Below are 18456 nucleotides of genomic sequence, written 5' to 3' on the forward strand. Positions count from 1 at the left end.
ATTTGCCAACAGCTAACAAAGGCTCCCGTCTAGCACATGTAAAGAGCCCTCGAAATGCAACAGTAAGAACACAACCCAGTTAGGAAACGGGCCAAAGGCGTGAGGAGGCGTTTCAGCAAAGCAGACGCGTGGAAACAAACCCAGGCAGATGCTGGACAGCGCCCTTCAGGGGAACACAGACTGGACCCTGGCCGCGCGTCCCCGCACGCCCGCCAGGTGGCTTCAACGCCACGTCCTGGGGGGCTCTGTGGAAGCGGGGCCCCCGGCCCTGCTGGTGGGGCTGGGAAGGGAGCAGTCACCCCAGGAAAGAGCCGAGCCGTCTCACACTCACAGCCCAACCGTCGGCCTGCTGGGCCTTAATTCCTGCGGGATGGAAACCGTCCATACTCCCTGCACACACGCCTTCACTGGCGGTAGCCAAGCCAGGAACGACCAAACCGCCGGCAACAGGTGGAAGGCGAAGCAGATGGCCACACCTGGCCAAACCTGGGACTGGAGTGGCAACAGGCAAGACCAGCGACCAGGGGGCCGGCGTACGGATGGAAGCTGGTCCCACGTCACACACAGTTCCTTTCCATTCACAGGTCATCCTTAAAATGACAAGCGGCAGAAAACAGAGCCACGTGGCAGGGGTAGGTGACACCGCAGCAGGTGGGCGGTCAAGGGCCAGCGGGAGGAGGGCCTCTGTGTGATGGAGGCAGAGAACCAGCCACCGGCTTTGCACCCCCCGGCGCGGCGTGAGGTCAGGGGTGTCCTGGAACACGTTGCACGAGCAGGAAGCTGCTTGGCGGGATGTCTCTGCCCCAGCCGCTCGTGCCGCTCCCTGTGAATCTATAATTATTTCAGAATAAAAAGGTCTTTTTAACGACAGCAGGCACTGCTTCGTCCCAGATGAGTTGGACCCCAGGCCCGTTTCGGTGTGTGTCGAAAAAAGGCCCATGCAGGGAGTTCCCGTCGTGGCTCAGTGGTTAACGAATCTGACTAGGAACCATGAGGTTGCGGGTTCGATCCCTGGCCTCACTCAGTGGGTTAAGGATCCGGCGTTGCCATGAGCTGTGGTGTGGGTTGCAGATGTGGCTCAGATGCCGCGTTGCTGTGGCTCTGGCGTAGGTCAGTGGCTACAGCTCTGATTCGACCCCTAGCCTGGGAACCTCCATATGCTGCGGGAGCGGCCCAAGAAATGGCCAAAAAAAAAGAAAAGAAAAGAAAAGAAAAAAGGCCCGCGTAGCCCGTGGTCTGGGCTCACTGCTGTCTGGCAACTGCTATTCCAGCATCATCGCAACCCACCTTCAAAGTGATGGAAAAGCCTTATTGTCACAACAGCACTTTTTAAATCTCTCTGCCCAGCAAGACAGCCACCAACTGCAACAGCCTTGCGGAGAGGGCGGGCGAGGAGACGACGTGCTATCAGTCGCCAGGTGTCCTCTTTAGCAGCACAATTCGTCCAAAGTATCCACACACGCGGGGTGGGGCGCTCACTCTGCAGCGCCGGCCGAAGCCGTGCGGGCGGGGCCGTCCAGGCGTGTTGGTGCTTTTCTCTCTGTCCGTCAGGGTTGCAAGGGCACTGCTGTCAGGGCCCTGCTCTGTGCGCGGAGGACACACACCCTGGAAGCCCTGTCGTTACCAACTTTCAGAACCTATGTGCCCAGCGGCTGGGGCTCGAGTCATCTTGCTGGAGCGGCTGCTGGAATATTCACCGAGGCGCCGCGGTAACACATGGAATGGACTCAGCCCCCCTGTTTTCACTGGGGACCTTTTGTGGTGCATCTTCACGGGCGCACGCACAGCACGAGGGCAACCAAGACCGAAGCCTCAACTGCAGGCTGGAAGCGGGATCCTGTGAGGCCGGGCAGCAGCCCCGGCTGCCCCCAAGCCCCTCCGCCCCGCCGTGCCACCTCCTCTGCCAAAGCTTCGCAATCACCTGCCTGGTCCAGGTCACTCCGCTCCTCCAGCACATCCACGGTCACTCATTCATTCCCTCTGAGGCTGCCCGAGCGCCCTCAATGTGCCAGGCGGGACTCAGGCAGCCTCCGCACCCTCTTGTCCTGGTGTCCTACTGGCCGGATCTCAGGCTTCCCCAGCCCCCGGGTCTGGCATTCAGCTCAGGCCACATGCTTGCACCCCTGCCTGCTGGCCCCCTGGCCTCCCCCAGGCATGGGTGGCCCAGCCCTCAGCCCAGGGTCATGAACCCCACCCAGATGCTCACCGCCTCTCTCACGGGTCCCCCTCCTCTGGTAGCCCCGCCCTGGCCTCTCCAATCCCAGCCTCTGCCTCCCCAGCCTGGTGGGACCTCTGAACTCTACCTGGGCTCCACCTCCCTGAGCCACAGTGGAAGCCCCCGTCCTCTCCCGCCTTCGACTGCGTCTCAATCTCAGGTCCCCAGCGGCAGCCCCATCTCAGAACAAGACTGAATCTTTCTGGGCTTTTCCCAGAACCCACAGCCCAGCCCCAAGCCCCCGGTCTCAGCCTCCGTGTGTTGGTATTTGCTGTAATTGCACTAATATTCTGTTTGGCAGAAACCAGGTCTGCACGATCCCAAGGGACCGGTGAGAAAATTAATTTGTGTGTTTTCCTGGCAGCCCTCCAGGGACTTGGAAATTGCCGAAATGACTCAGTCTTTATCTTAGCACCTCGGCGTCGTGCAGAGCCAGCGCAAGATAGATTGAGACGTGTCGCACCTCCAGCTTCTGGCCCCACGGAGGTGCAGGGCCAGGCCCACGGCGAGGCTCGGGTGCTGTGCTCAAGCCTGTTTCATTAGCTCGGTCGTGTTGTCCGGGTGGCTCCACGTCCACCAGGAAGCCTCCCCCACGACCAGAACGCCTCTCTGCACGGGCGTGGCGCGAACGCCCGAGAAAGGCCTGAGTACGGGGTGCTGAGAAGCCCGTGTCCCAGACAGCAGACAGGGCGAGGTGAGCCGTGGGCAGCACCACCCCCAGGGCGGAGAAGGGAGAACAGGTGCAGACAAGCGGGCGGGCGAGGCGGGGGCCCCCTCCGTCCTGGGCCAAGTCCCGTCCCCCAACACCTCTGTGCGAGTCCTAAACCCCGGGGCCTGGGAGCACGGCCTTCCTTGGACATGGGGACTTTGCAGGTGTAAAAAGATGAGGTCGGGGGAGGGGACGGCCCTGAAACCCACGGTGGCCTTCCAGGTGGGAGGGGCTCAGAGACACACCCAGGGAAACTCCACCGGCAGACCTGGCAGAGGCGGGAGGGAGGCGGCCACAAGCCCAGGGACACCTGGGCCACCAGAGCCGGAAGAGGCAGGAAGGGCCTCCCCGAGAGCCTCCGGGGAGCACGGCCTGGCCACGCCTCAGACTTCTGGCCTCCAGACTGAGAGGGAGCACATTTCTGCGGCTCTGAGCCAGCAGGCTGGTGACGCTTGGATACGGCAACATGGGAAACTCACACCACATCTGAACAAGCCTCTGGATCTCTCCGCCTGTCCCCGCCTCCCTCTGCCTGTCCCCCCATCCTTCTGCCTATCCCTCCGCTTGTCTGTCCGCCCGTCTGTCCGGTTGTCCCTCTGTCTGTCCCTCTGCCTGCCCCTCCGTCTGTCCCTCTGCCTGCCTTGCCCTCTCCAGGAGGTGGGCACTCTGGGTGGTGTGGCTTGGTGAGCATGGAGCCTGACCCCCCAGCACTCACACACCGGGCGCAGAGCACGTGGAGAAGCCGGGTCTGGGCAGGTGCAGGGCCGACACTCCTGGACGGCTTCCATCTGCTAAGAGCCGAGCGGCTGCCGTCCCATGGCGGTGCCGATGTGTGTGTGGTTGGCGGGGCTGGCTGGTCGTTGGGGCCCTGGCAGTGGCTTCTGTGAGCCTGGGGACGTGGCTTTCAGAGTCTCTCCCCACTGGTTGGAGATCCGCCTCTGCGGTGGACACTAGAGGGCCCCCAGGGCAGCCCAGGCCACAGACGAGCCCTCATGCTGCCCAGGGTGTTGATGCCCCTTGAGGCCAGGCCTGGGGGCGGCGGCCCACAGAGTGTGCCGTGGCACTGTCTGTGGAGTGGGCAGAGCCTGTGGGACGGGGGTGAGCCGGCCTGGAAGATGGCTTCAAAGTCCAGCCCGAGGCCTCCGCGCTCCCAGCAGGAGAAACAGACCAGCGTGCTTGTCCAGGCTGCGGAGAACTCGGCTCCTGGGAGGCATTGGGCGCCCGGTGTCCACGCGCCTGGGGAGGCATGTGGGACCCCGGTCACACCCGCCCCCCAGTCGAGACAAACAGCACATCACCCAAGCCACTCGGCCTAAGGACGGCTTTAAAAAGGACATTTATTTTTAGAGTGCGCTTTTAACTCTGTCGCAAGATGCAGGGAAATGGCCATAAAATCGGGGCGATGGCACCAGCAGAGCCCGCTCGGCCGAGTGTCCTGCTGTTCACCATATATCGCGGGGCGATTTTGCCATAACACCGCTCCCGAGGTCAGTGAGCCCGGCCGAGGGCCGCCCCGACCGCAGGGCCCCCACACCCAGCTGTGCGCCGCGAGCGGGCCAGGCTTTGCTCCAGAGACCCTCGTCCAGGCAGAACCCTGGGCTGGGGACATGGAGACCAAGGGTCCCCCTCCAGGGCCTCCTCCAGACGGCTCCCGTCAGGAGCCCTCCTAGGCGTCCCTCTGGTCCCCACGGGACTTCCAGTGTCGTCACAGTTAAGAGGGATTAACAAGCCAGGCATCGTGTGTGAGCTGAATGCACTAGGGCTTCCGATTGTGGCCAAACCAGAAAAACACAACCGGAATCACAGCAGGAAGCAGGCCGCTAAGAGGGACAAAGGCACAGAGAGGCTGAGGAACTTGCCTGCGGTCACACAGCGAGTGTTCAGGGAGTGGCCATCGGGCTCCAGAGTGTGTGGCTGACCCCTCACTGTCGTCCACAAGTGAACACAGGCGGGTCCTCCCTAGTGGCCCCTGGAAGAACCTGGGGGGGCCGGTCTCAGGCCTCCTGAGCTGCCTGGAGCCCAGGCTCTTGGGGCTGCCCTTCGGGAGGCTGAAGGGGAAGAGGGCCCACTGACGGGGGGCACCTCTGCACCCACGTCTCCTCTTTGCCCACGTTCCTCCACCTCCTGGCACAGAACCAGGCCAGGTGAGGCTGCTCCCGCCCCCACCAGGGTGGCTGTTGTCCAAGCCCGATGAGCCGTTGTCCCCCCCCCACGTGGGCTCCCGTGGCCAGCCCCTCCCCAGGACGCTGCCCATCTTGGGAGTCTTTGTTCCACCGTTGTCACCACAGGGGCCTCAGCTCCTGCACCAGGAGAGCAGGTTTCAGAGCATCTGCTTCTTCCCGGGCCCTAAACTGCCCTGTCTGGGGGCTGAACTAGGCTCCCTGGGGGGCACGCCCTCCCGCATTTGCTGGTGGACAACGAGGGGCCACTTGCTGTGTGACCGTGGACACGTTCCTCAGCCTCTCTGTGCCTCCCAGAGGGCAGCCTGCAGACCAGCTCGAGCTCGTGTGGCACCGACTGGAGTTGGGTCTGCGCCCCCACGCCTGCCCCCTCGAGGCCTCACAGAGGCAACATGCTCAGAACCGAGTTCAGTCGAGACAGTAATTCCACGGGTGGGACTTTGTCCTGTTCTTACTAACGATGGTTAGAAATGCGTTTATTGTTCGTTTGTCTGCTGTCCTGTTCGGACTTCCATCGCAAAGTGATTTTCATAGACTGTGAGCCAGGACACCACGTGCGCTGGGGTCTCCCGCACCTGATGCCCCCGGCGAGGCGAGGCCACCGCGAGGCTGAGAGCCAGACTCAACTCTGAGTATTTTGCCTTTAATGACAATAAACTAATAAAGATTTCAGAGATGCTCTCGTTTTAACAGAATGCGGGGTTATAATTGGTGTCCTATTTTAAGCAATGTAATTTCCCATGACCTGTTTTCCAAATTAACAGAGTAATAAAATTGTGTGCTATTGGGGATGGGGGGTGGGGCAGACCCTGCAAAGCTGCCAGGCCCGCGGCCCCGTTAAAGGGGCGTCTCTTACTTGTGTGTCTGGGTATAGAGGAGCTGAGTTACGGAAACCTCTCTCCTACCCCATCCAAGGAGACCCACATTTGATTTTTTCTTTTTATAGCCTCACCTGTGGCATATGGAGGTTTCCAGGCTGGGGACTGAATGGGAGCTACAGCTGCTGGCCTGCGCCACAGCCGCAGCCACGCGGGATCCGAGCTGCATCTGCCACCCACACCGCACCTCACAGCAACACCGGATCCTTAACCCACTGAGCGAGGCCAGGGATCGAACCCACATCCTCCGGACACTATGTCGGGTTCTTAACTCTCTGAGCCACCACGGGAAGTCCAAGTGCCAGGTTTCATCGAAGTGTAATCAGAGAAAATGAACAAGGATCCGTGAAGGTGTGTAAAGGCACTGCTGGGAGCTCTGGACGAACCTGCTAGAAACCCTTCTCGTGGCTGGAATGCAGGCCACGTGCCAGGAGCGGGACCACCCTCCTGGGCCCCCTGGTAAACTGAAGGGCACCGACCCAGAATAGGGTGGGGAAGGGTGCTGCTCTTCCAGGGAGACCCCCCCGCCCGCCCTCCACAGGCCGTGTCCCCTGGGTGCCCCGACGTCGGGGATGTGGGGAGGAAGGCGGGCTGAGGGGCAGGGGAGGGGAAGGGGCGGAGGGGGAGGGCCCGCCACCTGCCCTCCTGCCTGCCCTTTGGCTGCTTGGCCTGTACCTGTTTGGGCTGTGGGTGGCCCCAGGGGGGTGGGAAGAGCCCCACTGGGCAGAGGCCTTGGGGTGCTGGTGGGGGCAGGGAGTGTCAGGCCTCAGCTTCCCCATCTGTAAAATGGGTGGTGGTGGGAGGCTGCGGGGAGGATCCAGGGGAAACAGCACGCTAAGCCCCGCTTTCCCCCCATCTGTGCTCCACTTCCTGGAGGCCCAGCTCCAGCCGGCATCCAAGAGCCTCTTCTTTCCCACGAAGTTCCCCCGCCGCTTTTAAACGAGGACAGGCAGCAGTTTCCAAAACACAAGGCCAGAACAGAAAACAACTTTTGGAAAACGGCGGAAGAACAGAGCGTAAACCTCCCCAAGTTCACATACGAGACCGAAGGCCACCCCAGTTTCCTCCAAAATGGAAACCAGTCTCTCTTCACCGACAGGCACCTTCACCCCGTACCCATGAACGGCCGAGAACCCACAGACGCACCCCAGCTGAGCCTGAGTGTCCTTGGGGAGGGTGGAAGGGCCCTGGCCTGGAGGCCACGGGGAAGTGGGGGACGGACACCAGGGCTCCTCGGGGGCAGCTCCACTCAGACCCGCCTGAGGCGCCTGAAGGGTCACCGCTAACCCAGCACTGCCCACGTTCCACGTCCCTGCCGAGGGTCTCCACTGGGGGCAGGGAGAGAAGGTTCTAGAGAGCAGCATGGCTGCTGCAGAGGCCTGGCCCGGGAGCCCCTGTGGCTTTGGGGGCACAAAGTTCTGCCTGGGGGCCCCTGGCTCTGGAGCGCCAGGACCACAGCCTCCCTGCCTCCTGCAGCCTCTCCCTCCTCTCCCACCTGCACAGGGGGCGTGGGGGCTGGGGAAAATGCGGGGGATCCCACTGGCTTCAGGTGAGGACACCTGTGAGCCCCCACCCCGACCCGCAGCCCCGGCCCGGCTCCATCCTCCCCGAGCCTCTGCTGCCTCCCAGAACCGCCCAACTCTATCCTGCATCAGCATTTCCCAGCCCCCAGCCCCCAGCCCCCCCACCATGGGACCAGCAGCTCTGCTCACAGGAAAGTCGGGGCTCTGCGGCTCCCCGCTGGCCGCTGCCCAGCCCTCATCTCCCCTGACCTTGTCTAAAGGGATGTCCTGGTTAATCCTGCTCTGAGCTGGATTAATTTCCAAAGATAAAGCCTCCGATTTGATTCGTGTGCAGCGCCAGTTGTGGTGGCGGCCACGGGAGGGTGGTCCCAAGGGAGCAGAGCAGGGCTATTAAGTGAGGACCAGGTCCCGGGGGGCTGGGATTATCGGCTTTCCACCCCCTCCGCCCTGCAGCATCGCTGCACCAGGCTGGCCCTGCGTGCGTGCCCCGTGGAGCCCAGGCAGCGATGGGCTCCAGCCGCTGGAGTCGCCCCACCCCACCCCCCAGGTGGCTTTTCCTGGGTCCTTTCCAGGGTCCTGGCCTTTCATAGCCCCCCAGACCTCTTCCCACCAGACCGCTGGCCAAGCAGCAGGCACTTGCGATGGAGGGAGCCTGGAGAGATGTGAGCTTGCAGCTGGGGGCTGCGTGAGGTGGAGCGCCTGCCTTCAGGGGCGTTGACCTGCCGGACAAACATCTCCCAGGCCAGCAGCACAACTTCAGCGAGGGAGGGGAAACAGGTACAATGCATGGGGCAGAACAGCAGGAGCCCAGGGTCCAGCCCCCAACACTGTCCCAGGGCCCTCCCCTCCCCCTCCCCTCCTCGAGTCTCTCAGAAATGCAGGCCACACCCCTTAATCCTGTGGGCGATTTAAGTTCTTGTTAAAGTGTGAGAGGCACTGCTGCCCTAGAGGCTTCTGGGGGTGGCTGGCCTGCCTGGGGCGCCTTGTAGGACCCCAGAGGGGGCAGCAGTGGCCCCTGAACTAGAGCACCTACCAGGGCCCCAAAGTCCACATCTCACGTCACAGCACGAGTGTGGCCGTTACCTCACCCCACTCTTCAAGACGGAGAAAACCTCCCAGAAGCTGCCTGCACCCCTGGATATGTGTGCAGGTACCCACCACTGCTCTTCCCCAGATTAAAGAACTTCACAGCCCTTGGAGGGCAGGGAACCAGTTTCCCATGTCAGGGAACCCCCGAATCCCAGAGTCCATGTGCCCAGGCCTGGTGTTTAGCAGGTGCTCAGGGATCTCATGCAGAATGGGCAGGTGGGTGGATGGACGGATGGGGGGGGGGATGGATGGGTGGATTAGGGGATGGATGGGTGGGTGGGTGGATGGGTGGGTGGGTGGCTGGAGGGTGGGTGGATGAATGGATGGGTGGGCGGCTGGATGGGTGGGTGTGATGGATGGGTGGATGGGTGGATGGGTGGGTGGGTGGGTAGATGGGTGGATTAGGGGATGGATGGGTTGGTGAGTGGATGGGTGGGTGGGTGGGTGAAAAATGGATAGCTTTAGTTTCCAGAGAGTAAGAAAAAGATGACATTAAATAGCAAGATGAGCCCTCCTACACGGCCTACAGGAATATAAAATGCAGCCACTTTGGAAAATGGTCTGGCAGTCCCTCAAAAAGCTAAACAGAATTATTCTATGATCCAGCAATTCCTAAGTGCATATCCGAGAGAAATGAAAACACATCCACACGAAAACATGTCCACTGGTGTTTACAGCAGCTTTATTCATGATGGCCCAAAGTGGGAACAGCTCAACTGTCAATTTTATCACGTATACGTTAATAAGACGCGGTCTCTCCTCCAAGGGGATAGTCTGCCCTTAAAAGGAATGACGCCCTCACCCACGTCATCACATGGGGTGACCCTGAAAACACTACGAAGGAAGCAGACGGAAGACTCCCCCGCTGTCTGAGCCCCCCGCTGCGAAATGTCCAGAACAAGCAAGTCCTCCGTCAGGAAGTGGTTCAGTGGTTGCCAAGGGGCTGCGGCAATGGGAGGATGGAGGTGAGCGGTGGGGTGCACGGTTTACACAGGGTGATAAATGCCCCCCCCGATGGACGGTGGGCTCTACAACCCTGAAAATAAGAACGGTTTCATTGTACAGTTGAAGTGGCTGATACGTAGGGTATGTGAATTCTGTCTCAGCAAAGCTGTTGAAGGAAGGAGAGAGGGAGGGAGGGGGAGAGAGCGTTAAAGCACCACGAGCAGCTGGTCCAGCTCAGGACACTGCCTCCCCCAGAGGGTCAGGCTCCAGTCGGCGCTGGAGGAAACCCGGGCTGGGCCTTAGCTCGAGGGCCGTGCATGTGGACACCTCTGCCGCCATCATGCTGCTGGCCGGACCCAGTCTCTCAGCCACGCGCCTTCCTCCTGGATGCTGAGCACGGGCCCCGACCACCTCGTGTGCCAGAGGCCAGGACGAGGCGCCCTGTGCCAGGTCCTTGCGGGCCCTCCCCGCCCTCCCAGGGGCTCAGCCGCCCTGGGTCCCTGAACCCCTGTGGGCTCAGCCCAGCCCTGCCCGGATCAGGACGTGATGGCCACATGCTTTAGAAACGCTCACTGCCAACTGGGCTCTGCCCGCTGGTTAGAAGATGGACCGCCCGGCCACAGGCTGGCCACTGGGCGAATTTTCCCTCAGCCGAGCCCCAGGCCTGGAGCCTCCCGGCTGTGGGTTGTGTGGTATGAGCGCCAGGAGCGAGCAAAAGCCCCCGGTCTGGGCCCTCCTGGTGGACGGGTGCCCAGGGAGGGTCAGCTCATCAAGGCTTTAGGCTCTGCAGGGTTGCTGCCCCTCTGGGGAAGTGGGTAACAGCAGCGCTGGGCAGAGGGGCCGCTGTTCTTGTCTCGGGGGCCCTAGGGCCGGCACAGGGGCCTGGCCAGGGGGCAGGATGCCTGAGGGTGCAGGGCGCCAGTGTGGGAGCCGGAGGGGCCGGGGTTTTCCCAGGGCCCTGGACGTGTTCTCAGGTCAGAAGTTTGGCTGCAGGTGTGGCCCCCATCCCCCGAGCGAGGGGGCGCCTCTCGCTCCCCCCTCCCTCCCAGGTGCACTCAGGAACCCTGCCGCAAAGCAGCACCCCCGCAGCTTTGGGCGCAGACCCTCCGCATGCGCCAGGGGAGAAGGTAACGGCAGCTACAGAGCCGGACACGCCAGGCCCTTCACCACAGGCTGATCTGCCTCAGCCCCGTGAAGGCAGGAAACCAAAGCCGAAGCCTTGGGAGAGGCCTGCCGAGCAGTTATTGGGTCCAGAACCTTCCAGTGCTGGACAGACATGCCCACCTGCGGGACCATCGGCAGCTCCGGCTCCCCCAGCCCTGGTGCCCACTCCATGGGTCGAGGGTCCGGACCCCATCACCAGCCAGGCGCCCACAGCTGGGCCCCACCCACAAGCACCTCTCCTGGCAGCTTCTTCCCAACACACCTCGTTTCCATGGTGACGCCTCTGGGTCTTCCTGCCTCTCCCTCCGGTTCCGGCATCGCAGGAGTGCGGCCCCAGGCACAGCGGGAAGAGCCTGTGGACTGACCTGCCCAGCGGGCGGCCTGATCTCCAGGCACCACAAGAAGCCCACGCTGGCCCCGGGCCACCCCTTCATGCCCGGAGGTCTTTGAACTGGACAAGCCAGGTGCCCACACTGGCTCTATGCAGCCCTGTGTCCCCACTGAGGGGCCTGCCAGCTGCTGGCCACCCTCTGCGCTCCCGAGGGGGCCTCCTGCAGCCTCAGGATGGCCTCCAGGCCCCTCGCCTCCCCCCTTAAGCTCCCAGCACCACAGATGGGCACTGCTCCACATCCCGCCCTGGAAGGGCATTCTGCACCCCCTGGGCCTGTGTCCCCAGGGTCCTCCCTGCCGCCCCCACCCCTATCTTCCACTGCAGCACTTCCTGGTGGGTGAGGTCATCTCACAGCCGCCCCCCCCACCACTTACCCCCAGACACACCCATCACACCCACACCAGCAAATCTTCAGCTCTAAGGACACCTGGGTCCTGGCTGCAAAGCCAGGTCTTGGGCCCTCACCCCGCGGTCTGCTCCAGCAGCAGGTCCCCAAACAGGACAGCCACCTCCTCCCCAGCCAGCCAGCAGGAGGGAGCGCCCACTGGGGGGCTGCTGGCTACACACGCAGGGGAGCCCCCACCCCTTTGTCTGCTCCAGCCCCAGTGGGACTTTGTTCCCCCAAATCCCCAGACGCCAGGCTCAGCCTCTGCCTGGGGCCCCCATGGCAGGAGGGGTAGGCAGCCTGTGCGGTCTCCCCTGGGGCATGCCAAGCTCCACCTCCACTTCCAGAGGAAGGGGTGCCGACCCTCCACCACCTGGAGACAGATCCAGGGCTCCCCGGGGGGGACGTGCCTTTCACAGCAGCCCCCTGCCCCGCTCCTGCGTGAGGGGGTCCTCTTGTCGACTGCAGCTGCCCTGGCCTCCTCGCGGCCTCTGCTCTCAGTCTCTCTGGGACACGCTGCCCCGGAACCCCCCCACCAACCTTCACACAGCTGCTGCCCAAACCAGCCAGCTGCACCCACGACTGTGGGTCCCTGGACGGGGCCTGGGCTGCTCCCATTGCCACCCAGCCCTTCCCATCAGTCCAGGCCCAATCCCTGAGGATCTGGAGAAGGTTCTGGAGGCTGCACCCTGAGGGCTTTTCAGGGGAGCCCACCCCTCCTTCCTCCCTGGGGCGTGCCCCTCAATACCAGGAAGCTGGGCTGACACAGCCCCGCCGCCCCAGGACCTGCTGCAAAGCCACTCCACCTGCCTACCTGTCCACGGGAGGAGGAGAGGGAGGGGAGCATCCCCAGGGGCCTTGCTCCCAGGGAACTGACCCGGGGCCTTCCTCCAGCCCCAGTCCACGCGCAGAGGAAGCAGCTCCCTCCCTGCCTCTGCGCTCTGTCTGCACCTGAGCATCAAGCATCCATCAAGCTTCGGCTGCCCAGGGTCCTGTCAGAACAACTGCCCCAGGCCACCCAGGCCCGGGGAGTGGGGTTGGTCTCCTCCCTCCCTGCCTCCCTCCGGGATGGATCCCAGATAATATCGCTCTGCGGCTTTTCATGGAAAATGATTCTGCTGCTGTGGTTCGCAAAGTGTGTCCGCATCAGCTGGAGCCACGTTCCCTGAGTGCACCACACACACACACACACACACACACACACACACGTATGTTTGCACGCACACGGACACGCGAACAGGCGCTGCACACGCTGTCCAAGAGGAGACGGCACTGGGAATACCTGTGTCGGAGCTCCCGTCGTGGCTCAGCGGCTGACGTGAACCTGACGAGTGTCCGTGAGGTGGCGGGTTCCATCCCTGGCCTCGCTCTGTGGGTGAAGGATCTGGCGTTGCCGTGAGCTGTGGGGTAGGTCGCAGATGCAGCTCAGATCCCACGTTACTGCGGCTGTAGCTCCGATTCGACCCCTAGCCTGGGAACTTGCACGTGCCGCAGGTGCGGCCCCAAAAAGAAAAACAGAAAAATACCTATGTCTGCGCGCGCTCACAGAGTTTTCTCTGCTATTCTGCTTTGTGATGCCAAAAGTGGGACAAATTCCTTTGATTTCTTAATCCTATGTGCCACTGACAGCAAAGAGTTCAGTTCTGTGATGTCCCCAAATAAAGGAAACCAGACTCTCCAGGGTGCTTACTGCAATTTCTCACCCATCGCCGCTCAGGAGGGAAACAGTGAACTTAGAACTGGCTTCCCACCCGCGTCCCCCACGTCCCCTGAGGCCCCTCCGGTTCCCACGGGCTGCCCACTCTGGCCATGTTCTGCCAGCTGTCCCAGGTCGGGGCCAACCCTCTGCCTGCCACGCACATCCGTCTGCTCCCCGGACATGCTCGTCCAGGCGTGTGACATCCAGGGGTGGGGTGAGAGTGCTGCCGGCAGTGCCACCCGTCGGCTTTGGGTGACAGCGGGGCAGGCTCCCCTCTGCCATTGTCAACTTCCTTGGTTTAAAATTCTCCTTAAATCCTTTTTAAGCAAAAAATAAAGACCACCGCCAATGAGGAGGCCTCCCCGCTCCTTTTCCTCTATGGGGCTGGTCCCTCAATAACCACTAGGAACCCCTCGGGGGAGGAGGGGCCCAGGCCGGGCACTGGCAGGGCCCGCAGCTCCTCACAGCCAGGCAGCGGGACGCCAAGACCCCTCACACCACGGGCCAAGCCCCGCCCACCCCAGTGTGGGGGACACAGTCTGTGAGGTGGCAGAAGCCCTGCTTCATCGTGCTGCACAAGCCCTGTCATGATGTCATCCTCACTGAGGACAAGCCCTGGTCCCTCGGGTCCTTTGGGCTTGGGGAGCCTCGTTGGTGGGCGTCGCAGCGGGCATCCGAGCAGGTGTGACCGAGCCTGCGCTCTGAGGCCCCACCATCGCGTTCCCCGAGCAAGGGACGCGCCCAGCCTGGGCTCGGGCAGACGGCTGTGTGTGCAGGCCCGGCCCGGCTCGGGGGTCTGCTGGGGGTGACAGCCACTCCACCCCCCGCTTGCACACGCGCGCACAGGTATCTGCACACCTGTGTGCACACGCAGCACAAAGACGTTTCCGCCCCCGAGCGTGGAGATTTACTGGCTTGGGCTCCACGGAAAATGGGGAGAAGCGAAGCCTCGCCAGGCAACCGGCCGGGGTTGCCATGGCATTTCCGAGACAGCAGCTGGCCAATCCGGGCCGAGGGCGGGCAGGGGTCCGAGCGTGGGCGGAAGAAGACTGTGCGGCAGGCACCGCACGCCCCACGCACGCACGCACGCATGCACGCACGCAGCCGCGCAGGCGCGCACACCGGGCTGCATGGGAGCCACAGGCCTGAGGACAGCCCACCTCATGAATATTCATTACGCCGTTGACAGCAAAGCCAGTTAACCACTTGGCCGCCACTTTGACGGAGGCAGAACAGTTAACCGCTTTTTCTTGGGTGCGCTCTGCTGGTTCACCTTTGGGCGCCGGGAACAGGCTCTGAGGGCTCTCCACCCGGCCCTGGGAGGGGCCTGCACGGTTAGACCCCTGTGCTCCCGCCACTCCCGGCCCTGACCTGGGGCGGTCCTGCGGCCTGCAGTCAGTCACCTGGGGCCCCCACGGGACCCAGGTTCCCACCCAGAAGCCAAGCGCAGCGCAAGGTCCTTCCCGAAGGTCACGTCCAACCGCCCAGTCCCTCCCTGATTCCTGGATCCCTGATTGGGACAATGACAGAGCAGTGACTCCAGCCTTAACTAGCCTCGCCTGGGTCACCCCCGCCACTTCCCAGAGCCCCAGCTTCTGTCTCAGCCCAGGTCCCTAGAAAGCAGGGCCTGAGGCAAGGGCTAAATGCCCCCAAGGGCCGGGAGCTCTGTGGGGGCTGGGGGCTGATGGCTCTGACCTCAGGGTGTGAGGTGTCCCAGCTGGACGCCCAGAGGACGAGGACTCCTCCAGAAAATCTTCAGAGAAGCTGCCCCTCCCAGCGGCTGGCCCGCAGAGGAGGGCGGGTACACCCGTCTTGCTCCCTCCAACTTCCCCTGCCTCTGGCCAGGTCCAGCTCTCAGGAGCCCACCTCGGGCATTCGTTTGTGCCTTCTGAGCCCGCAGGGGAGCCAGGGCCCTCCCATTGCCCACGTCTGGGCGGGCTGCCCTCTGAGCCCACAGTGGCATGGAGCCCTGAGTCCTGCCCACTGCCCAGAGGGCTTGGGGGTGACCATGCCAGCCTGCACGCGCTGTCCCTCCCCGTCCTGCTCCCCCCGCAACCTGGGCCAGAATGGAGATGAATGCCTGGCATATAAGTTAAAGGGCAGCTTGAAGGTGGCGTTGGCGTCCAGAGGAGCAGTGGGGGGGCACATGCCCACCCGCCCGCCACCAAGGGAGTGTGGGGGGAAGGCCCTCAGGGCCTCTGTAGGCGCTCAGGACCGTCCACACCAGGGAGAGGACGCCTGGTCACTCCTGGCCCCAGTCCTGACCTCCCCTGAGCAGCCACAGGCCCCGAGGGGTCATGCAGCCCCTGAGCTTCAGTGTTCTCAGCAAGAGACCCTCACAGCCCCCTCGGCGTAGTCCAGACGTCCTTCTTGTGCCTGGTACAGAGAAAACAGGCATGACCTCCACAAATGCCCATCTGAGTCCCTCGCCCATCTGCGGTCCTGCTCCAGCCGTGACGGTGGCCACGTCTCTGCTGCTTGGCCCTTGGGCCTCCCACTGGGTGCAGGTAGGAAGAGAGGCAGGGGCTGTGGTGGCCCCCATGGTCTCTCTGCCACCTGCCTCCTCCACCTCAGCCCCTCCCCTGGCAGCTCCCCACGTATGCTGCCCACTCCCTGCCCTCCCTTGACCCTTGGGCCAGGGGTGGTCACAGCTCTGCAGCTCTGAGTCCCCTGGAGAGTGACCCTTCATATCTGGTCCCCAGGGCCTGATGCCAGCCCCCACACCCTGAGCCCAGTGGGATGTGCCAGAAGGGGGCATGGGAGCTGAGTGCCAGCGGGTGGGGGGCTGAAAGGGTGGGGCCCCAGCCCAGGGCGGCAGGAGATGCGCCCACTGGGGGCTGCACCGCAGAGGGGAGTGTGTGGTCTCCGCCGCGGGCTGGGGCAGGTGGAGCGGGCGGGAGGCACTGAGGCCTGACCACTGTCGGCCAGAGCTGGGGGGAGGTTTGCAGTCCCAGGGGCCTTCCCGGGTGTTTGGAAAGCTGCCCCTCCCCCACTGCCCCTGAGTGCCCATCACCCAGAGGATGGGTACGAGGCTGGGGTTTGGGACAAGCCAGAAAGTGCCTCTCGAGCCCAGGGTGAGGTCTGGGGACCCTGGCGTGTGCTACCCACGCTCCGTGGCTAGGCTTCTCCCCCTCGAAGGAGGGGTGGGCCAATGACCAGACCCGGCCATCTGGGCAGCACCTCGGACAGCTCCCCGCCCAGCACAGAGCTGCAGGCACCTTCCCTGAGGGTCCTAGAGTCCCCTCCGGCCCCTAGGGGTCCTTCTGGCCCCTGGAGCAGGACAGCAGATGGGGGAGGAGCCAGGTTAAGCCAACGTCCCTGAGGGGGCCTGGCCAGGGGGAATAAAGCCCCCGCCCCCACTGCGCTCCCGAGGCTGTGCCTGGGGGCCGGAGGCAGCAGGCCCATCACCCCTGGGTGCTCCAGTCCTGAGGCTGGAGGCCTCTGACAGCCCACTTTCTGGGACCAAGCCGTTGACCCATTTTTGGTCACCCCCTTGCTCCTTGCCTTGTGCTAGTGGAAACCAGCACTTTCTTAGATGAGAGGGGGCCTTTGAAATGGGAGAAAATGGGGTGCTGAGCAAAGCTTCCCAGGACTGCCTTACTCCAAAAGCAGGCGGCGTCATTAACACGTGACTTCTAGATCAAAACGGCTGCCCTGTCCGCACCCTCCCCGAATCCCTCACACACCGGCGGCGGGGCGGGGCCGTCCCTGTCCCCGTGTCTCAGATGAGGACACTGAGGCCCAGTGTGGCTCAGGCACCCTTGAGGGGAGCCCACTCTTGAGCCATGATGCCAGGACCCGCCTGTGTGGACGCCAGCAGAGATGACCAAGTATCCAGGGAGCAACTCGGCCAGGACTGACCTCCTTGTGGAGGCCACGACCCGGTGGGGTGGGGCGAGGAGCGTCTGGGGGGCCGGGCGGGGAGCGAGGGAGGACCCCGAGGGAGCAAGAGGTGCCTGGAAGGTAGGAGAGCGCACGCAGGCGCAGGAGGGCGGCGGGGACCGGCAGCCCCTGGCCACAGGGCCTTCCCCCGTCGCCTGAAATGGGGGCACAGGTGGCGCCCTCACCCACCAGCACAGTCTCTTGCCCATCATGCCATGGGAGCCTTCCACTTTCAAGAATGAGTCACAAGAGAATATTTTTGCCAAAGCAGGTTCAGTGTGGCCTCATTCTCTCAGCTGGCAGTGACGTGACCTGACTGTTTGCAATAGCAATAGCCCGGCCCTCGGCAGGACAGGCCAGCGCCGTCTTGGAGGGCAGGAGCCTGGCCAGCCGAGGTGTGTTCCGGGGAGGCCTGGCTCCCCCCGAGGGCCGCAGTCACCCAGAGGTGGGGGGTCTGGGTGTGGGGCGGGGAGGAGGCTAGGGCGGCATCTCCATGGTACAGCCCAGCCTTCTGTACCAACATCGGAGCCATGGGCTCAGGATCTGGGCTGGAGTGGCTGCCACACATCCGTCCCCTCTCGGAGAAGGAGCATGGTGAGAGCCGGGCTGGGCCCCCGAGGGCCTCGTCCAGGACAGGCGGCCACGCAGGCCCCGGGCAAACCCCTCATCCATGTGGCAAACACAGCAGAGATCCCTCCACGCCCCTCCGCTCCATGTCTGACCTGTTTTCAGGGACACAGGAATCCTCCAAATTCCTCCTTGTCATAACTGGGCAAAACAATCCAGGGAAAGAACAACATCCCAGGGTTCGTGGTATCAAGGCTGTTTTCCCTCCAGTCCGGAAGGAGATGCGCTGTCAGTCAAGGACTGGGCACCCTGCAATGAGGGTGGGGGGTGAATACTAACTCTCTCCTACCTCCCTCGGATCTGCTGGGAACTCCCACAGCCAAAGCCAACTTGAAGCCAGAGGCACAGAGGCCGCAGATGGGCACGGAGCACAGAGCAAGAGGAGGTAGCTGCACACTGGAGGAGAAGCAGCAAGATCTTAGCAGCCATTCACACCTTAGTGAGAATTAGTATCTAACACCTTCCAAAGGAGGGTATAGGGAGAAAGGAGGCTTGGAAAGTGATCCGAGTGATGGCAAAAGGCAACCGTGACCATGGCACACATCCCAGTGGACATGTCCCTTCTTCGCCTCTGCTCCTTTCCGGAGGCACGTTCAGCTCTATCTCCCTCCTGGCCGGCCTCAGGCGGGCCCCTTGAAGGCAGAGAACGCTGGCAGCCCCGGCCCTGTCTGGCCTGAGTCATCTCCAATACCAGGGACAGGGTCTCAGACAACCCCAGGGTCAGCTTGTGCCACCCCACCGTCACCACCAGATCTCCCTCCCTCCGAGC

The 18456-nt window shown here is 62.9% G+C and overlaps 1 long non-coding RNA gene across 1 annotated transcript; it reads right to left on the reverse strand.

Annotated features, from left to right (window-relative positions):
- Positions 1–9259: 9259 nt before the first annotated feature.
- LOC146395428 (uncharacterized) lies at positions 9260–14185 on the reverse strand. The gene is made up of 4 exons (XR_014832713.1): positions 14037–14185; positions 12762–12879; positions 10966–11068; positions 9260–9705 (listed from the first exon to the last, which is right to left on the reverse strand). It is a non-coding gene; the product is annotated as an uncharacterized LOC146395428 (long non-coding RNA).
- Between the last annotated feature and the right edge of the window lie 4271 nt (positions 14186–18456).

The sequence above is a fragment of the Sus scrofa genome, chromosome 17 (genome assembly GCF_054392235.1).
Source record: "Sus scrofa isolate SSC_HxYL_T2T_F1_AM1 chromosome 17, Sscrofa_HxYL_maternal_Yorkshire_Landrace_v2.0, whole genome shotgun sequence".
Classification (NCBI taxonomy): domain Eukaryota; kingdom Metazoa; phylum Chordata; class Mammalia; order Artiodactyla; family Suidae; genus Sus; species Sus scrofa.